We start from the raw sequence: 22,765 nt of genomic DNA on the forward strand, positions 1-22,765 counted from the left end.
TAATGAATAAATGACAAGTTATCATAACTGATAATAATTCATTAATTTAATCTGTGAATCCATGGTAGGATTCATTCTTAGCAACCAATGCTACCATTCAGACTATTCATTGACACCAAACATCAGTAGTCAATCTTTCTACATTTTTTACAGTCAGTCCTTTATCAAATGCTGTCTAGTGTTTGAATTTGTCCATAATTGTCTTGTAACCAAACTCAATTTTTTATACACTTAAACTGTATCTATTACATAGTGTAGTGAAACATTCTACCTCAGGAATCCAACATGTGTGTACTGCTAGTTTTGTTACTATTGTATTTACCTCTCATCCTTTCTTCCATCTTATTTAAATAATATCATTCCAGTTTCAATTAGGAGAGCTACCCTTTCCCTAGTGTCAGTCTATGTGACTGAAGTGAAATTGCTGGACTTCCTTACTCAGTGGGTGGGTTTGTGATCAATGTGCTACGATGTGCTCCTAAGAGCATCTCTTACCCTGGTCGTGGTGCAAGTTCACAGAAGGCACATAAATAAAGATGATCTATGAGAGTCTTTACTCAAATTTCATTGGGATTATTGGGGAAAGCGACATTGTTTTCAGAAATATCTCTGAGCTGGGTTGTATATACAAGCTAAATGTATTTGATGGTTTATTCAACCACATGTGGAAAGAGAAGTCAATACAGAGGGAAATCAAACCTACAGGAGAGGAGAGACATTTAACATCATTTCTTGAATACAGGGATCCAGTCATCTGCAAAACTTTCATTCTCTCTTGAATTTTCAGATCATATGAGTCAATATTTTCCTTTTTGTGCCTGAACTAATTTGAGTTGGATTTTTATAGTAGCTGAATTTCCTGAATATGCCACTTTCACTATATCTTCCTTCCAATCTAATCTTTACTACTACCATATTACTCTTTCTGAAATGAAAAGCTGGTTATCTAACCTGCTCAGCTTTGTTTATACTTATCCTTGAGAGTAAGTCCAGTGCTTTGCTGGTATGTAACAGATCCTTCATGACCTGGCCTTAGACCTGCCTTTACAATTTTCTCTTTTTGCACTCTTCTTTCACCAAACTTCTTCTCTGATGCTTGTAAGTATTTATATACCTGTTTTGTTTTGCCCGAAGTATCTTTCTTTTTGAGCCAATAGTCCTTCAGTGTTTTCCTTCCTCCGCTCTTAGTTTTACTTGCCATGGTCTTTCTTTGTACTTCATCTTCCCATACCTTTTGCAAAGGCCATAGAGTTTATTTCTTTTTCTTCCATTTTAATACCCATAAAGGGAAGAATTTTTTTTCTGAATTTCTTGCTCTTTCCAGATCATTCAGTATTCATTAGTTCAATCAGTATTTAAGTAATGAATGCTTTGAAGACCAAATGGATAACAATCTTCAAAGGGCTAAAATCATATATTTATAGGATATTTTCAATGAAAATATTTTGGTAGAGTTTTTTGCTGTACTTCAAAAGACTTTCACTTTTAACCATGGTGGAAGGCATCATATGGTTAAGGGCATCATAGCCTAAAATTTAGGGATAATAAACATCATAATTTACTTATTCAGGATATACCTTAAGATAATTGTATTAAAACAACTAAAGATTGAAAATATAAAGTTAATATTACTAATATTGTTAAATTTGTAAGATATTTACTTTTCAAATTTGTTAACCACACTATAGAGAACTTAAAGATTTCTCATGTTGTCTCATTTCTGATACACACAAACACAAATCCCTTTGAGCTTTTTCTACAGTACCAATGTGCTAAATATTAATACTCTAGGTTCGAAAATTCCCCTTTAAAGCTTTGATATTGAAGACAAGAATATGTCATCATTATGAACTGTGACAGCTAGATATAACTGAAGTATCTCTGACCTTACAAAATAATAACCTATTTATATTGTATAATGGGACACTAGACAGTCATTTTCCTTAAGGATTTCTATATCCATGATTTTCTACATATAAAATTGATTGGCTTTTGAATGTTGTTATTCAATTAAACTCAAGAAATTAGTGAAGATGTTGTTATTTTATAGATTATATTTTTACATATGAAGCAAGTTTCTTGTTATTGATCACAAAAAACATTTATTTGAAATTTAAATGACTTCCATTAGAGAAATGCTATAAATATCATTCTTCTATTTTTAAAAATTAGATTAAATCAGGGTGGTCCATAGTATTAGCGTAAAAGTTCACTTGTCATCTTTATTTAGGCAAGGTGGAAAAGGCAGAACTTTCAGAATATCTACTTGCCATACTGTATCCATGCTTTTGTTTATGCATGTTAAGAAGAAACACAAAAGTAAATTGTTTATCCTTCTTTAAAATTCTTCATAATGGCAGCATTATCAAAAGCCCTCCATCTATTTCTAGTTTTCTTTTTTTATTAAACTACTCAAATAACTTCTGTCCTACAAAAAGACTTTTATAGTATCAGAAATTTTTAAAAGGACCTTGCTTTTTGCTGTACCATTTATGAACACTGTTTTAGTCAGCTATTTCACTGCTGTGACTAAATAATCTGACCAGCACAATTATAGAGGAGGAAAGGTTTATTTGAGGGCTCATCGTTTTAGAGGTCTTGGTCCAAAAAAAGTTGGCTCCATTCCTTGGGACCCATGGCAGAAGAGTGTGACAGAGGGAAGCAGCTTGCATCATCAGGAAGCAGAGAGAGAGAGAGAGAGAGAGAGAGAGAGAGAGAGAGACTCAACTCTCCAGATACAAAATATATACCCCAAAGTCATGCCCCAATTCCAATCTCCTCCAGCCACACCCTACCACTTCAATTAATCCCATCAAGGATTAATTCACTGATGGTTTAAGACTCTTGCAACCCAATCATTTCTCCTCTGAAACTTCCTGCATTGTTTCACATGTAAGCTTTTGGGGGACACCTCACATCCAAACCATAACAAACACCATCCCTAAGAATATGACAACATGAAGAATAACAAACAAATGTAAACTCCAGATTCTAGCAATGAAAGTCTCAGTATTGAGTACATAACTCACATTTAACTTCTTATTTTGAAACAAAAATGAGCAAAGTACTATAGCTGAAGGGGATTACATCTGGTCATGTAATTGGAATTCAACCTAGTGTGTCTGAAAGGAAAATATAACTGTAAATTAGTAGAAAGAAAGGTTATCAACATTTTTAAAATTTGTACATTAATTTTATATAGAATATGCTGTATTCTAATTTATATATATATATATGTATATTTTGATTTCTGTGATATCAAATGATATTATACACATATTCTGGCAGTTGTGAGCCTCATGAGTTTTCTGGACCATGCTGACAATGATTATATCCTTATATATACCAGGCTTTGGAAATATCTATCAAAAAGAACAAAGTCTTCACTAAGGAATTAGTCTTTCAGTGGTATTAGAATTAGGTAATATTAAGAGTAAATAATTTTAATGTTTTATTAATCTAAGAACAATGTATGCTTATAGTTTTAAAAGGGGAAATTAATACTTTTTTCAGAAAAAAAAATGTTTAAGATTTGTTTTCAAAAGGTTTGAACAGATTTTATTTGTACTTAATGACCTCTGAATTTAGTAGACAATATAAAAAATTGTCCACAATGAGATCCTAGCTAGGCAGTAAGGGTCGAGGAGGTATAAATTTCAAGAAAAGACCAGGAATATCTACTAAAAGAGGGAAAAATCCAACAAGCACATTCTTATGGGGTTATGAGAACATTTCAATTTCCAGGACATCAGAATTTTCCATTCAGTATGGTTCAGATATCAGATTATAGGAAATAATAATAGAAATTTAGAGAAAAAACTGATTCATTTAAGGGAAAATACATATACCAGTAAGCCCAGAGAATAGCTGTTCAACATTGGAGTTTCTATAGTCAGCCTGGGCTCATTGATATTCAATCAGAGGTATATTTTCTCAGTTTACTGAAAGGTTGTAAACAGGTCAATCCTATGTATTTCAGATTTAGCCACAGATAGAGATGTGTCAATAACTACATAACTTTCCTCAATCTTCAAGCCCACCTTCGCTCTGACTCTTTTGCTAGCCAGTAGATATTCTCCCATCACTTCTACAATACAAAAAAATAGGTAAACAACCTTCATGCAAGAAACATATCCTTCATTGTCTGTGAATACTTTTCTTGATTTGCTTTTTCCTCATTTTTCCTTAACAGCTAAAGTTCTTAAAAAAAAAAAAAGAAAGAAAGAAAGAAAAAAAAAGTAGTCTTTCCTGACCATCTCTACTTACATTCAATTTAGCACTCCACTGTGTAATTTGGTGGCTATCCCCAAGATTGTTATTAGGGTCACTCTTACTAGGTCCACAAAGGGCTTCCCTACATCCCATGGGACTCTTGATTTTTTCTCTTAATGTGTGTTCTAAGTCTTCCATAAAATCATTTTATCTTGAACCATATATGGGTTTTCTCAGCTCTTCCATGAGTTTTACTTTTGCCTTTCATACCTTTGCATTAGTATTTACTTTTTTAACTTATTTTGATTCATCGTACACCAATGGGATAGAACTGTTGTTTCTCTGGTTGTACACAAGTAGAATCGCACTGTTTGTGTAATCATTTTGATACACATTTTCCTATCCAATATAACTAATTTTGTGAAATATTTTGTGTTAATTATTTACCATTATCTGTCTCAATATTTGACTAACTACAGGGTCCAAAGTAACATATTTTATATTTTGTTTGGCATATCATCAACATTCACACTAAATTATGCATAAGCTCTCTCTTTGTCTCTCCCATCCCAGTTCCATATTGAGTATTTCTTAATGCTATTACTGATACTTGAAAATCTGGAGCCATCTCAATTCCTCCATATTTTTTACCACATGTCAAAATCAATCACTAAGACTTAAATATCTCTTAAATGCTTCCTTAATTTTTATCTGCTTCCTCACATATTTTAATAATGATGATAAATTATGATGTGGATAATAATGTCTAACATTTACTGAGTATTCCCCATGATGTAGGCACTGTGCCAATTGCTTTATAGGTGCCAATTCATTTGATCCTCCCAACATCATTAAGAGGTAGGCATTAATAGTAATTTCACTTTAAAGATGAGGAAATTAATTCAAAAAGTGATTAAGTCACTTTACCAAGGTTCTGCTTCAAGTAAATGATAGATTCAAGGTTTGAGTGCAGGCAATCTGGTACCCAAAGCCTGTCCTTTCATCTCCTTACCTATTTTCATCTTTCCAGTCTTACCACTTTCCGAGACTAAATCTAGATCTAAATATTTTTATCCATATTATTTTAGTCAATACCATTTGGAGATCATATTATTAATATGTCTTGTACCACAGCAGGTTCCAGATTCTGCTTCATTATCTCAAAGGCGTTTTATCAATAAGTCACTTCAGATTCTGCTGGAGGTGAGGTCATAATTTGACAGTCAATCCTTCTCTCACTTGAGCTTTCTTCAGATAGTCTCAGCCATAGGTGGTATTTGGGAACTGAAACTAACAAAAGGACAAAACAGTTTTGTGGTCTCTGGCCCTTCATTTGCTATGGTCAGGTCCTGTTCCCTTCCAATACGGATCATGGAATGGTTTCTAGAAGAACTTTTGGCCTGCTGAAACCTTTATGACTTGTTTTTCAGTCTGTGAGCACATGACGTTAATTATTTAATTAATTTGTTCATTTATTTATGAGAGAGTGTGTCTAACCTTTTTCCCCAGGTTGTTTTCCAACCTCTGGGCTCATGTGAGCTTCCTGCCTCAGATTCCCAAGTAGCTGGGAGGATACTCCAGGCATGTCTACCACAACCAGCTCATATGACATTTAGATGTCTGATACACTGAAACAAAGTGTCCCTGAGGAAAGAGAAAACTAATTTTTGATATATGAGGAATGAGGATATATTTTGTACATGACCAGGGACAAATCCAGGGCAGATCCAGTTTTAGGGTTTAAAACTTAAATTAATTTCTTCTTTAAGACAAATAATAAAAGTGGTGAATATAAAATTAGACATAGGGGCCCTGAATGTGCTGTGCAAGCATGGAGCTCTGAGGCTGTGCGTCTTTGGTCTGGTGTGCAGCTGTCCCTATTCACTTCAGTGAGTACCAGAATCAGGGTGACTCAACAGTTCCCCCAGAAGTGAATGTTCCCATATGTTCCAGGCCCAACTTTTACTCCTGAACCATAAACAAAAATTTGGAAGTGTAGGAAAAAGGAAACTTTAAATGATTAGTGAAAATCAGAAAAACAGTAAGAACCTGGAAAGAGATAGTCAGATTGGTAAAAATAATTGAAGATCAAAACACTAAGGACAAACTAGTTGCTTTGGTGGTATACCACAAAGGAATCCTCAGTTTTCTAGTATGTTCTGTCAGCAATTTAAAGTCATATTTTTCTAGATCATAAGCTCTTAAGTTAATTTCCTAGTTTTCTGTTTGTTTTTATACTCTACATCTTAAACATACATATATGTATTTTTTCATATGTGCGTATATGCACATGCACATATGTACATATACACAGGCATATATTTCTGAAGAACCAATGTTTTTTCAACTTGAATATTTACATTGAAAACTTCTGGTAGAAGTTCTTAAATGTTGATCTCCTACAAAATTTAACACATAAAAAAAGTTCTTCTCTTGAATTTTTTGTTAACTTCTATTACTTGGTGTTAATTTCATTAATCAAGCAAGTTGTAATATAAGTAGCAAAGAATAAATCACCCTCTTCACTATGTTCAAAGCCTGCATCAGTTGTGATTAGAATTCCTATTAAAATAACTTCTTGACTTAGTATTCTACCTAATTAAACTGTTTTGTTTTCCAGGTAGGTGTCGCTTATGACAGTTGGGCTGAGATTGATTTGGTTCCTTAAACCTGGAATATATAATTGTAGAATAATGTATCATTTGAAATCTAAGAGAGGAGTGACCTTGAGTTTGTTATAATTTGACAATCACGACTGCAGTAATTTTTCCCCAGAGAGTGAAAGTCAATTCCATTTGAAGCATCTAGTAAAAGATACCAGTGACAATTTATTCCTTCCCACACCATGTGGAAAAAGGAATTCGATTTCAGAGACTATTCACTACTCTTGAAATTTTCCTTATGACAGGGCAACTGTCTTTAGAAAGACAGAATTAAAATGGAGTACATTTTTTTCTTCAGTGAAAGCATGTCTTGTTTCTCTTCTTATAAAAAAAGTCATTTGTTTTATTTTTTAATAGTCTTATCAAGCAGGGCACAAGGTGGCCTTTCCTCTATCCCAAGAGGACCCGCTTCTGTAAGTCTCCCAGAAAATGATGATCCTTCCAATATTATGCCCTCATAGTTTTAAATTCTTTTTAAAGTTGTTTTGTTTCTAACTTTGTTTGTTATATTAGAAAAATCTTAAAATACTATGGTTGGCTACATTTCCCAGCATTTCAGAAGGCCCTTCATTTTATCTCTTTCCTCACCTTTTGTTTTCCACATACCTTTAATCTACTCCTGTCTATTTCCTGTATGCTAAGTTGATCCCCACTCACTAGGAAAAGAGAGCATTGGGTAAATTGTCTATAACTCTTGTGAAATCGATGTTTGTCTATGAAATCAACATTTAATTTACATAAAATTCAATCACTAAAAGAATGCTGTAATCAATGCTACAACGGATTATATAAATTATCTGTCAATGAGAAAGGGCTCTGAAGTATTTCACTGCTTTTCTTCGTGTGTACTGTGTTGTTTCAGTGAAACCATATTCTAATAGCCAACATCATGACAGATAAAGAAAGTGTAAGTGTACGAAAACCAGGTAAGAAGAATTTGTAAAGTTAAAGTGTCATATGTATTTGAATCCTTAAGGTGATTTTTGATGAATCACAGAATGAAATTGAACCCTCCTGTTTCTTGTGTTTTCTGTCTGTTGCTATATGCTTCATAAGAGGGAAACATTTATGTTTTATGTGTGCCCTGCTAGCTCCCAAATATTCTAAGGAGGCAAAGTCATTTTCCCTAGGATACTGGTCACAGCAGAATGACTTTTGTCAGATCATTTTCCCTGGTTGTGATGCACTTAAATGCACATAAATTAAGGATGTTCAGCAATGAATCTGGATTCTATGAGTAGTGTTATAAATATACTGCAAAATGAGGAGAGTAGCAAATAAACACTCAAAAAGAAATTTGCTTATGATTATAAGAATGCTTTCTTGATGGCCTGGGTTACTTAGTATGTCCAAAACCCCACCAATCATTTCTCCCTCTTCCTTTGTCAACTTCCACCTCTTCTTCCCAGATGGTGGAGCTTAATGTCTCCATGGACATGATTTTCCAGAAAGGAAATTGGGCTAACTGCCTGGGGATGAAATCCCCAGTGCTGATACTAAGAGTTTAACCCATCCGGAAACTAATGAAAAGGGATAGCAATAAAGAATAAATTCTAAATCTAGCCGGCATGGCTATTACTCAGGGAGAGAGGTAGGAAAAGGAGACTGAATGAACATATGTTCTCTCTTTAAACAGGAACTGGTTCAGCAATTGTGAGTTCATGAAGCAGGTTGATTACCAGCAATATCATTGAGGCAATAGGAGTTATGGGTGTCAGCAGAAGAGACAAACAGTTTTTAAAGAATTCTACTTCATCCCAAAAGGGTTTAAAGATAAAGTGAAAGTATGGTGATTAATAAATTTTATAAACTAAGTTTTTTTTAAGTTTAGTTCAGGACTTGTACATTGTGGAAAGAGATATTCTATTTGTTAAATAAAAGAATTATAATTCTTAGTTAAATTATCTGAAGATAGACTCTAGAATTTCTTAACATGTAAAACTATAAAATATTCTCTGGGGAAATTTAATCATAATGATATTAAAGGTAACCCATTATTCTGGTATTCAATTTACTTTTCATTTTTATCGGATACAGATTTACAAATTTTGATAATTGAAATTAAATGAACTTATACTGTATTTTAGATAGTTCAGTATAATTTCAGCAACATAGAAAGGCTGCTGAACTATACCAGATCTATGTGGGAGTGATTATATTCTGGGTTTTTTTCAGTATGCAATTATAGCTGATCTATTTTGCTGAAATGTATTATTTCATTTTTAATAAATCATTTGAAAATTATCTTATTACAGGTAGAAATATTTATCACCAAGAAGTTCCACTCTTCAACTGTAATGGCTGCTCTTAACTAGCATTGCATTAAAATTAAGAATAGATATATTTGACATTTTGATATTGCTTGCAGTCACTGAGGCGTGATATTTTATGTTACATTTAGCTATAACAATTGAGGCTCGGGGCACATATGAGACGTTAATGATGGGAAGGGAGGAGTTGATATATGGAGAGTGGTTTGTCTTCAGTTATTCATTATAAGTCAGAAAATGCTCAGTAATAGTTCATTATTCAGCATCATAGATAGAAAAGAAGCTTATATCATTTCTTGTTTTGTATTTAAAATATAAAGTGTATTGATATATTTGAATAAATTTTCATGTTGTGTGTGTGTGTGTGTGTGTGTGTGTGTGTAGAGAGACAGAGAAAGAAAGAGAGACCAGAAAAGAAAACAAAGGAAACTGTTCATAAAAGAATACATAACATATGACATCATGGAAAAATAATTACATGTCATGGGAAAATATTTATATGATGGAAAAAACAGATATGTGGTTGATTTAGGTGACAAAAGTTTCCTTACGAAAAGTTATTGGCAGTTATTTCACTGTTTTATATTTTTATAATTTTAGATTACACAAGTGTTTGCATGTATCAAAGCTTAGGAAATGTACACTTGAGATATACATATATCTTGTATATTAAATTTGCATTAAAAGAAAGACACGGAAACAAAAATCAAATCTGCTTAATAAGCATGCTGCAGATTTTAAAGAAGGACATGCCAGTGCTTTAATATGCATAAAAAATATATGAATCAGAATGGATAGAGGGACTCTTGCAGGAAAAACCATGCTAGAATACCTAGGAAAGCAAAGAAAAAAGTCACAGTGGAGAAGTAGTATAACCAGCTGATAAATATAGTTCAAGGAAACAAAAATTCTCTAATATGAATGGAAGCAGGTAAGCAGAAGACTAAAATGAATGTACACACACACACACACACACACCATACAACACACACACAATGGGCTTTTAAAAAGATTCAATGATTGTCATTATTCCTAATTTGAAAAATGAAAGAGAAAAATATTCTGAGATGTTTTAATTTACCTACTAGACCAGAGAAAATTTAGATTATGATGACACATGTTGCTTGCAAGTCTATGAGAACAACTGTCCACATATTGATGATGTGAAGGCACATTTCTACTACCTTTATGTTGAGGGTTTTGGCAATACCTAATAACAATTTCATATGCAATTTGCATCGAATTAGGTATTCCACTTCTAGGAATTTTCCCTGAAGATTCATCTCCAAACAGGGAAAATATATGCGCAAGATGTATATTAAAGGTGATGATTCTAATTGGATGACATAACTAGTGGTTGAAATTTGGTAAAATAAAAGGGCACCAATTTTTCAAACTATATCTGCACCAGGTGCTTATTTCTTAAAAGGGAAACATACTCCACAGTGAAGAAACTTGGCAAGTACTACCTTCCTTATCACCATTAACATCATTAATGACACCAATCAACATTCTTCACCTGTTGTCATTCACTAGGGACACAATATCATGTCTGTTACATTTTACTAAAAATGCTGACCTCAGTCTAATGATATGGAAATGCCAGGCTGTTCTTAATATACATTTTCACTCTGAAACATCACCTCTTACCATAATTCGCTCTGGCTACAGAGCTTTACTTGAATAATTGGACATTTATTATCAATAACTGCATTTTTCCTTAAAACTATGTGACTCATAACCAACATATTGTTTAGTATATATATGAGTTCTTAAACATGTAGTGAATATATAAATGTTTTATAGTCAAAGAATTTTCTATTAGATGAATATAAAGGGGAAAGGAATCCGTTCAAGGAATCTTTCCAATCTTGTCTGGAGAACACCAGCCATAATATGATGGAGACTTTTCCCTCCCCTTCAGAATGACTCCATTCTCTCAGGGGGTTGAATTATACAACAATGTACTTATATCAGAAGGAAAGGACAATAAACATAGAAAATATACCAGGAAATTTGGAAAGCAAATAGTTAACCATCTTTGGGAAAATTATATTTCATAGAGGAAATCTGATTCGACCCCCACTATGAACATATATGTGAATTCTAAAGGGAATAAAACAGTTCAAATACTAAGAATCCTTAGAACTAGAAAATATTAAAGCTAAGAAATTTTGTTTCCTGAAGAAATTGAGATATTCAATACTGCTGAAGATTTAAAGTTGGCAGAGAAGGGAACATGAAGTGAATTAAGTGAGATCTGTGGCACCTTTAGATGTTATCATTAGGTGATGAAGGACCATCAAAACCTCAGGTAGAGGAGTACATGTGCAGAATTTTCTTTGTGGTTCACTCTGAAGAAAATATATTTTGAGGATCAAGAATATTTCAAGGAGGCATCACTTTGTATGTGATACCACAAGAATCTGTTGACTCTTAATGTCAGCTTAACCCTTATGATGTCAACAACATGTTACTGGCTTTGAATTGGGTGAAGAGTAGTTTTATTGCCACAGGACTTAAAAGTGAGACTCCAGGGTGGTCAATTGATTTGAATAAGACCATACATGAGGACAGAAGCAAAAACTGTTCCAGAGTTCAGATCTATTGATAAAAAAGTTCAGTGCTGTAGTCATTAACAATGGAAGAATGTAAATTTACAAATGAAAGTAGCAAGTAATTTTGTTACAGAGTCACTTTAATTATAGTTTTCACATACAAAAAACACATTTATTCTAGACAAAGTTAAGTACTTTCAACAGAAGAAAAGAGCCTTTTCAGAGGTAACACAAAAGGAACAACCTCTTAAATTCACATTCTAAAACAACAAAGACCACAGGACTTATTTGAATAGTATTCTTTTACTTTTGTCTACAGAGTTGTATTTTAGCTTATTTCCAAAATTCAGGAGAGTTCTTCACAATAGTCCTAGGTGTGGAAAAAAGGCTATTCAGTAACTATTTCCTTCAGGGCAGTAATTACTCCAATGGGAGTATATAGTTGCCAATTTGGATGGAAATTAGAGTAATAGTAAGTTTTATTTTTTAATACAACCCAGATGTCAGCTGAGTGTACCCTGTCTGTTAAATATGAGTCAGCTGAAAGCCCAAGGGAATTTTCTGTGGATGTTAGAGCTCTTCCCAAGATTTCTTCAGTTACCTGGTGGACTTAATGTCTTTTGATTGCTTTTATGACTACTTCCTCTGCTCCTCAATATTGTACTTCAGATACTAAATTTGGCTTCTTTCCCAAATTAGAGATATAGTCATGAAACCACTGAATAGCTTAAATTTAATGGACAATGGGAGGGGAGATGGGATTGCATTATGGCATTGTAGTCAAACTTGAATTTCAGGCCTCAGTCAATCTTAAAGATCTTCCTGCTAATCACATCACTGAGAAAAGTCCACTGGCCTTCTTAGTCTTACATTAGTTTACCTGCTCGTGTCCTCTCCCTAGTCTCTTTTATTTTTCTTTGGTCTCCCCCACTTTAAGCCTCCACCTTCATGAAGCAAGTGTGAAGTTCTCTTATTTATTCAAGTAATTTAATAATTGCTTTTGTTTTGGGAATCCAAGCCTTCATGATGATGTCTGCTCCTCCAAAAACATTAAGGGATTCTCCTTAGCAAAGATAGTTTCTTCCCTAAGTGCAGTGACAGAGCTAACTCATAAAACAGTAAATACTTCCTAAATATGGAACTTAAACGTGCTTATAAGTTAAAATACAGAATGACATCTTCCCTGTAGTTGCCCTGGAAGACTCATGTTTCTATCAGTTTTTGCTTCTGTTTTGGTTTGTTTTGATTTGGTTGATATAGGTCGTCTGCTAGCCAGTAGTGTAATAAGGCACTGTATTAATTTAAAAAAAGACAAAGAATGTTTATTTTGAAGAATTTCCACTAGGCTAAAGTTCTTTATAAATTAAGTCCTTAAGGGCTCTTCCTTTCGAAGCTTTATTTCTGCAGAGGACAGTGGTACAGTAGGTTACAAATTGTATCTCTTTGCCAGTAGAATGCTGTATGAACCAAAACACAATATCTAGATGGATTTTTGTTTGCATTTACTCTTCTGTATTTTTAGTTCAAAGAAGACATCTTTGTCTATATGCAATTAAAAAACACAGGTATAGTAACATATGTATATATGTTATAAATATATACATATGTATGTACATACACACATAGGTTACAAATGCATACTATATATAAAGTGCTGACCCAAATGCCTTGCATATTTACTTCCTCTCCTCATTATTATAATTACCATTATTTCTTCTTCTTCCTCCTCTTCCTTCTCCTCCTTCTTCTTCCTTTTCTCCTCCTCCACCTTCTTTTTTTATCTCTAGCTTCTTCCATTTTTTTCAGCTAAGGAAAGTGAAGCACAGTTAAAAAAACAGTCTGACTCTAGGTATATACTGTCCCATTCTGACTTTAGAGTAATAACATCATCTCAGTCTCCAGAAGTTAAGCCAGTGTCATTTTCTGACCTTGGCTATGTTTAAGCTCCAAGCTTTGATGGGCACTTATTGCTATAGGTTTCAAAATTATTATCACTCTAATAATCACTGTAGGAAATTTCTTCACATGCAAGTGCTTTTTATTTCCATCCAGAGATACTGGAAGAACAACATTTTATCATCTTTATTAGAAAGGCAGTTTAATTTAAGATAGTGGTGTCACATTGTCACCAAAGTCTTCACTGTGTTAGTAAAATCCCTTACCCCATATGCAAAGAAGGAGAATAGCAACTATTGAGGCTAGGCTGCCTCTTGCATCAGTTCTACTACTTGGAAACTGTTAGAGATCTGAACATCAAGTTCTTTCAAATGGAGTAATAATATAACTATTTCACTAGAAATATTGTGAGGATTATATTTTCTTTTAGTCAGATATCACTGGAATAACCTGTTGATGGAAACCTTGTTTATTTTCTATTGCCATAAAGAACAGCAACTTGACAGGTAGCCTTAGTATCTTGAACATGGGAGGCCAATGTTGTCATTTATAGAGCTCGGCATTCTTGGTTTAGGCAGCTTAAGATAGGGCTTTCAATGCAGGTATTTCATTGAAATTTGGAAAGTATGTGATGCAGTAGATCAGGATTGGTAGACATAATGTAATGAGGAAAGAGTCTTGAAGTCAATTGTAAGCAGGCAGTCTGTGCAGTTAAACAATATATTATCTGGTGAAGAGGGTTGTTTGCCTATGTGAGTAGTCTTTCCTCTTGAGAAAGAGACTGTTTGAACAGTTTATTGTTTGAATGAATTTATTTTCTGAAGTTCCTGAAGCATGAATGAAATTATTTATGCTATAGAGAGGTTATAGTCCTATCATTATACTATATGGTTGTAGGACATCTCAGTTCTCAGGGTCAAATGAGACAATCCATAAAAACACATAGTACAATGCTTGCAACCTAATTAAGAGATGAATGAAAGGTACCCACTTACTCTTCTGTTTCATATGTGTTTCTTAAATCATGCTTAACTAGTGGAAAACATGGCCTAACCTTGGCTCAGATTGAAAGATGGTAATGAGATAGACCTACAGGGTAGAGAAAGTAGTAGCGACCATTCTGGTTTGAGTAATAAGAGGGGTGACATGTTGGCAGAATAAGATCATGGATGTTCAAGTGCAACCAAGAAGCAGAGATCTCAGCAGGTGGCAGAATGTAATCTCTGCATTCTTCTAACACAAAGTATTATGCAGAAAGTAAGGTAATAAAGAGGAAGATCTAACAATGAGCAGCTAGAGTCAGAGAGAACTTTGAGACTGGGGGTAATATATGCTTTAGAAGGTCCTAAGGAAAGGAGAAAGGGCTCCTATTCCCTTGCCTGAAGTTACACTGGACAAACAAAGTTGTTTGTTTAGTCAGCTTTTTTGATGCTGTGACTAAATGACCTGACCAGCACAACTGTAGAGAAGAAAGTGTTTTTTAGAGCACTCAAAATTTCAGAGGTCTCAATCCATGGACAGCAAGCTCCATTCTTCAGGGCTCCAGGTGAGGCAGACATCATGGCAGAAGAGCGTGGCAGAGGGAAGCAGAGACAGTCTTCACCTTGCAGATATACCCAAAGCCTCACGCCAATTCCATTCTCCTCCAGCCACACCCTACCACTTTAGTTACCACTTAGTTAATCCCTATGAGGAATTAAATCACGGATAGGGTTAAGATTCTTACAACCCAATCATTTCTCCACTGGACCTTCTTGCATTGTCTCACACATGAGCTTTTGGGGGACATCTCACATCCAACCATAACACAAGTGTCCTCAAGTCTAAAGATCTGGACACCAAAAATCTGTGATTGAAACTGTGTTGGACATGGGGAATAAAATTGAAGATTGTTCACAGGAACTAAAGACAAGTTATTAGAACTATGGGAATGGTTAGAATCCTACCAGGCACAATGCTGGCCAGGTAATTTTAGAGACCTTATACATATTATCTATTTAGTGCATCATGAGAATAATTTAATAATAAATTACATTCACATCATTTCTTTATAATTTCATTTGTGACCCTCAAAATTTTTGCAATATAGATGTGATGAGTTTACCATAATTTAGGTAATGACAAAATAAAGTTTGTAGTTTAATGAAAGATCGTAAATAGCAGATGAAGGAGGCAATCATCCACAGATCTTGCCTGGGAATATGTCCAGTATGTCCAAATAGGAACTATGCCACTAGTTTTGGGGGAAATGCATTAGAATAGAACAGAATAACTTGCAGACCCATTTTCTTATTTATAATATTTCCTTTCCCTATCTCTTGTCTATTTATTTGTCTGTTTCTGGAGAATTGGAAAACATAAGTAATAGAAGATATAAAAATGAAATGTAGAAAAATTATATTTCTACACCTCTAGTTCAGATTATAATAATGTAGAGATATGATTGGAGAGTTGAACTGATAATTCATAAAATAGACTGCTTTTTATAATGTGAAGTTTCATTTATTCAATTCATTATTTAATATATTTTTTGTGACACACAGGATGCTAGATTCTGCAAAAATTGAGGTAAATAAGATAAATCTTCCTACTTCTCTGTTTTTTAAATATTTTCTAGTCTATAGGATTAGATAGCTTTATTGTGAAAGTTATATATTTTCACTCAGTAAGTGGAAATACTGAGACTATGCATGTATGAGCTGTGAAAGGGACATGAGTAATCTTCTATGGAATTAGAGTAGGTTAGAGAAAGAAATTCCCTGACTTCCAACCTGAGATCCCTGTGTTATTATTTCAAACAAAAGCCATGAAATGAGACTATTTTGGAAATGTATTCTGCTGATAACAGCCCTCTCACTCCATACCCCCTACACAAAGAAAAAAGAAGGAGCCAGGAGTGGATCTGATAGCAAATGGGATGACTATGGTATGGACTATAGCATACACTTGGACTTTAAAACAGAAGTATTTGGAAAAGATAAAATAAAACCTTGATTTTTAAAGAAAATTTAGTCAAGAAATTAAGATAGGAACTTACTTTTGGAAGACTTAACACATTATACATATAAATCAACCTAAAGAAACCCATGTTTTATTTTCCTCAAGGCCCCAAGCTGTTTAGTTTTATGGAAGAACTGCTTTCCTGTTTTCTTTTGCATGGGTGCTTTGGAAATGATGCAATTTCTCTCTGTGGATATGAATATTGATTAGGAAATAGAAACCAACACATAATTCTGCACTTCTCATAGCTCTTAAAAATAAGAAATATGTAGAGAACTTTATTGTAAGTCTTTAATTATAATATTAGTCTTCTTTTATTCAGGCAGTTAAAGGTATTCACTAGCACACTGAGCAGCAATCGAAACTAGTGTTGACAGCCATGGTGTGGAGTTCTAAACGGATTGTGTCTAACTAAACCACTGTGTAATTATGGATCTTTGTGATTCACAGTCTCATCTTCTAGTCAATTTTTCTTCCTTTGATGTGGCATGTTGTGTTCTGAGCTTATCTAAAAACATCAATATGCTTTTGAAAAGGATAAAATCAAATTGTAACAGTTTATGTTCCCATAATGTGTGCATAGCCAAGGGGAAAGATGGTAAATAGGCATGCTATCTCACAGTATTTCCGTGTTACAGACATTGGAAACATGATTCTACCCTCATTCTCACCCAAGTACAGCAACAGGATTTTTTTTCTCATATGTTTCTAAATCCACAGCAAAGGGACAGAAGATTGGAAAATTTGTGTACATCTAGATGACAGAAGAAGTTGTAAATGAAGTGGAGAACTTCTGACTCCCCACACCTACAAATACAGAAAATAGTGCCATCTTAATCTCATCTGATATAAAAAGATATTAACCTAGTGCATTTTATCTTAAAATATTGATGAAGACAAAAAGAAGTTTTTACATATTTAAAAATGTCTTTATTAAATAGATTTGTGTGACATTTCTCAACTTTGACTTCACAAAGTAGTTTTTTATACCTATACATGTGTGAAATAAAAATTCCATTACCCAGGTCCATACCCCAGACACTTTAATTGCAATCTCTGTTACTGAAACCCACACACCAGTATTTTTCAATCATGTGGGATAATTACAACATTCAGTCAATATTAGGTGTCACTGATAAATCATTAAACAATTAAAAGGAAATAAACTTTCACTTCCTTTAAGTGTTACTAATTTAGCATATCAATGCAGTGTTTATAAGAAATTCTGCCATGTTAAAACTTATGAATTCACCAGAAAATCAGATCTCAGGAACTTGCTTTGGTGAGTGGACATCAATCGCTATTACAGTCTGTTACTTTTACTCCAAAGTTAATTACATAAACATTGTGACCCCACAATAATATCAGTTTTTACAATTCCATTTAGAGGTTTCCATAAAAGAAAATGATGTCTTCATAAACGAATATCATTTAAAATTTCATATAACATAAGTGTTTGAGAAAGGAAACATTAGTTAACATTGTTATCTTTAAAAATAAATTGCATTATATTTATTACTTTATTATCTATTAATACTTAATATGCAGAGTATTTAATTAGCTATGTGACTTGAGAATTGTTTTCTGTAAAATACAAATTAGAATTAGCCAACGTTGAAAGTCCTTTCCAATTTATCCATTGGAGTTTTACTTTGCTGTGTATACCAAGCAATATCTATCACATATTTTGAATAAGACCTTTGAGAATACCTATTTTAATCTTATTATGTGAAAGATATATGAACTGAGATGAAAAGTGCTAAAATTATTCTTTTAATATCACAACTTGTTTTTCATGTTATCTGGGAGAGGATACTATTACCTAAGTCACATCTATTTATTTTATTAAAAGAACTTAAACATACTTTCCTCAAGTGCTTTTCTTGTTTTGTTTGTTTTGAATTATTTATGGGAAAAACATCAGCTAGTTAAAAACTCTACCAGCTGAAATACTAAGGGCATTTTCTTAACAAAACATTACTCAAAGTAGTTTTTCTTAGTTAAACCAAAAACATTGTATTCACCTGTTCTGAGCTGTACATTTTTTTCACTTTGCAAGTTTGAAATCCAGATGACTTATATAATCAAGTTAGTTATAATATTGTCTACCAGCTGGCAACAGATACATAGGCAGTATTTCTTAAGTATGAGTGAACATGGTTCTTGCTGCTTATATAGTCATTGTGTCAGTTCAGTTATGTGCACTAATTATATGTGTTGAAATTGTCAATTAACATTTCTTCATATTGATTGCATTATGATTTAGACTAGAATAAAGAATTTTCTAAAAAGAAAGGCAGGGAATTGCAGCAAAAATTAAATTTATATGATAAAACAAAAATTTTATTGTTAGAACAATGACTGCAGTTCTAATTTTTTTATTTTTTATTTTTATTTTTTGCTAATCATCAACTGAGCAGGTTATGTAGCCTTGTTTCTTAAGTCAACTAGGGACCAACTGCGTTGGCATCTCCAAGGATCTTGTTAGAGATTCTGAACCGTGGGCTCATCTCAGATCTACTTGAATCAGAATCTGAGTTTTAACAAAATCCCTGTATAATTCATTTTCTCCTTAAAGTTTGAAAATCACTTTATATAAATTTATAAAAACTTTATAGTACCAAGCAAGATATTCACAAAGTGAAACTTTTATATTTTGCTACTGAGATGTGAGCTGAGTGTTTGTCTCTCATAGACTAAAACATTGCAGCTTGAAACTGGAGAAAGACCCTGAGAACAGGTGAAAGAAATTTAAAAGCTCCAGGATTCGTGCTGACATAGGTAACTCATAAATTAAGCATGGCAGTATTCATGGAAATCTGGTTCCAAATGAAAGTTTTTCTCAAGGCTCTACCTAAATTAGGTATTTGTTTGTTTGCTTTTGTGGTACTGGGAATTGAACCTACTGGTGCTCTACCACTGAACTACATCCCCAGCCCTTTTATATTTATTTATTTTATTTTTGAGACAGAGTTTTTCTATGTTGCTGATGCTGGCCTTGAACTTGTAATCCTTCTGCCTCAGCTTCCTGAATAGCTGGGATTACAGGTGTGCACCATGGCATTCATCTCTCTAAGTAGTGAATAGATGCTACAGATAAGAGAAAATTGTGCTATAGTGTTTTTGACAGCATTATTTTTCTTTCCTAGTGGTACATAAAATTATGCTGTAACTTACAATACAATGACTTTGATGAAATACAGACATTAACACCAGTACAGTGTATCACAAACCCATCAAATACCATGAAAATTATTACTCTTGTTCCTACAAATCTTTGTATTCAAGATAACTGGATAAAATGGCATAGAAAATGTTTAGTGTATATAGCTTAAGAATTATCATATTAGTTATTTTATTATTACCCAAATTCTTCTCTGATAAATGACATTTTCCCAAACACATTGCAGTATACTTTCAAAATAAAAAATTGCATATATTTAAGATGTAAACCTTGATGTATTGATGTACATAACTATTAGAAAATGATTATTAAAATTGAGCTAATTAAAATACCCATCTCAATGTATCACTATAATTTTGTGTGATGAGAAAGTTAGAACAATTCTTTTAGTACAATTCAAGTATACAATGCAGAATTATTACTATAATCATCATACTGTACATTAGATTTCTAGAATTTATTCATCCCATGTAACTGAAACTTTATTCTCTTTGATGAATAACTGTTTATATAGGAAGAAGAGGAAAAATTATTAAACTATTAGTCACATTTTATTTTTATGCTACATTAAATAATGACAGTGGATATTTGCTCTAAGTAAACATAATAGCTGCATTCATAGTAAATTAGCTCATTATAACTTGGACACATATAATGAATATAAAATGAACATTTGTAAGTGAATTTTTTAACCACAAAAATAAAACTTGATAAATGGTTACAGATGTTGGACCTAAATATCTGCTTTTAGTTTGATATTTTAAATATTTTATCTATAGTCACATCTCATCCATATGTTCTTAGTTCGCATTTAGTGTAACAAATTAAATTTCTATTTAAAAGAAATCACTTTTATTCTAAATGACATCGAGAAGCCTTTAGTCACTAAAAGTCTTGGGTCAAATCTGTGGTTGTTGACTAGTGGACTGTCTACGTCCTTTTTTTCCCAATTTTAATTCTTTATTTATGATGATCTCTGTCATATTTTGTGCTTGCCATGCTGAAAATGATGGAATTTTTTCGTTAAGTCAGAAGAGTGGGTTTTCAGAGCAGTAGTAGAAATAAAGAGCAGATCCTGTCTTACCTATGGAGATTTTTTTTTTTTTCTCTCTCCGTCTCTCTGCCTGGAGATACAGGTCAAATGATGAGAAGGCAAGGGAGAGCATTTGAATTTTGCCAGCAGAATAGGAAGAGATGGCCTTGAGTCCAACTACTTTTTTTATTCCCTACATTTTGATTTTGTAGGACACAGTATCTTTTGTTGTGGATACTTAGTAAAAACTTTTCAAATAAAAATATGCTGAAAATTGTTATAATTGAGAGGTATGCCCATATTACTTGACTATCATGCAGATTTCAATGAGCAGGTCATTCTTAGTTTGTTTTAAATTATTATAAAATCTCAACAGGCATACAGTCTATTTTGTTTTATTATGTGCCATCAACTCCAACATTTTATTGGGGTTTTTCACTAACTTGCAAAGGAAACAAATTTTAACAATGCCACTTTGTGTTGTGTAATATAATATGTTGTCATAAGTAGCAGGGGGTATCTGGTTTATTTTTATCTTATAGAATTATTTTAATTTTTTAGGCCCTTAGTACCTTGTGTTAAAAAATAACTTGAGATGAATAAACTTCTCTTCTTGCTGCAGATGCTCTGTGGTATTCTTCGCAGTCTATAATCATGATGATTTAAAATTACATGACACAAATATGTGACTGTAGACAAGTTAATGGGGAAGGACCCTCTGCATGTGAAATTTGGAGTGATCACTTAGACCATTGAACATATGATTTACCCAAACATTTTTTTGGACTGAGTGCTTGAAAAGGTAAAATCTGGAAAGTTTTGGATGTGTAAGCCAAGTTGAAAGCTTTTCTCAAAACATTAAGTTCAGAAATAATGGCAATCATTAGACAGTTCTTCATGAAACTGTATGTTCTTGAGACCAGCAGCATCTGAATTAACTACCTGGGAGCTATTCAGAAATGAGGATTCATGGGGACTGACAAGGTGAGTCCCACCTGTCCAAGCTCAGGGACCATACAGGTCCACAGACTTCTTCTCTGTGGAATACATGATAGATGCTGGTGGAAGGGAACATGGCAACATCACCAAGCAGCAAGACCACCTGCGTGGCCACACCAGCTGTAAGCAGGGCCAGCATAGAGCTGACTGCCACCTTGACATACACAAACATACCTGCACACAACACTCACAATGCCACCACAGGACCACACCTACAGAGGTGCCCTCTAGGGGAGGGCAAGGGCTCAGGATTGCCAACAACATCAGGTAGGTCGCAAAGACCAAGGCCAGGAGAAAGAGACCACACAGCACTACCAGGGACCTGGATGGGGCCTGACTCACCTTTGCCTCGACAGTCACTACCAGTAGACCTGGGTTCCCCAGCACCTCAGGCACAGAAATGTATGAGGGGAGACTCCAACCTCCAGGAGATTTGTCAACACCACAGGTGGCTGCACCAGATCCTGTTGATCACAGCCCAAAGCCCATGAAGAAGAAGGCCACCAGCAGACGGATTCCCACCAGGCAGTCCAGCGAGGGTGCTGCCTTGAGTCAAATGGGGGCCCTCAAGCCAGGGTAAAAGTCACAGCCCACTCTTTTCCTCAGGTGATGTCTATGCACATTGAAGTTTGAGAAGTGCTGGTAGTCAATTTTATTTCTGATCTCCAGTAAACAGGAAGTTTTAGGAGTCAAGATTTGGCTCCTAAGTCTTGTCTTGAAAGTAGACATGGTTTATGGCATTCTCAAATGGAATGGAAATCATACATGATTAAATTTTAGAACTGAAAAATAATTCCTGTTTTACATGCTTTAAATTCCTGCAGAATCATGTCTGTTTATCTTCTTATGAATTTTTGACATAAAATAAATTTTTATAAACAAAGAATAAAAATTATAGCCGCTAAATGAATTCATCCGTCTCTGTTGTACCGGGTGTTTTATTGACAGTC

At 33.8% G+C, this 22,765-nt stretch overlaps 1 protein-coding gene across 1 annotated transcript in view; it reads left to right on the plus strand.

The window, feature by feature from the left end:
• Window positions 1-22,765, plus strand: part of Galnt13 (polypeptide N-acetylgalactosaminyltransferase 13) — a 540,229-nt gene that overhangs the window by 287,249 nt on the left and 230,215 nt on the right.

This window comes from Sciurus carolinensis, chromosome 3 (genome assembly GCF_902686445.1).
Source record: "Sciurus carolinensis chromosome 3, mSciCar1.2, whole genome shotgun sequence".
NCBI lineage: Eukaryota > Metazoa > Chordata > Mammalia > Rodentia > Sciuridae > Sciurus > Sciurus carolinensis.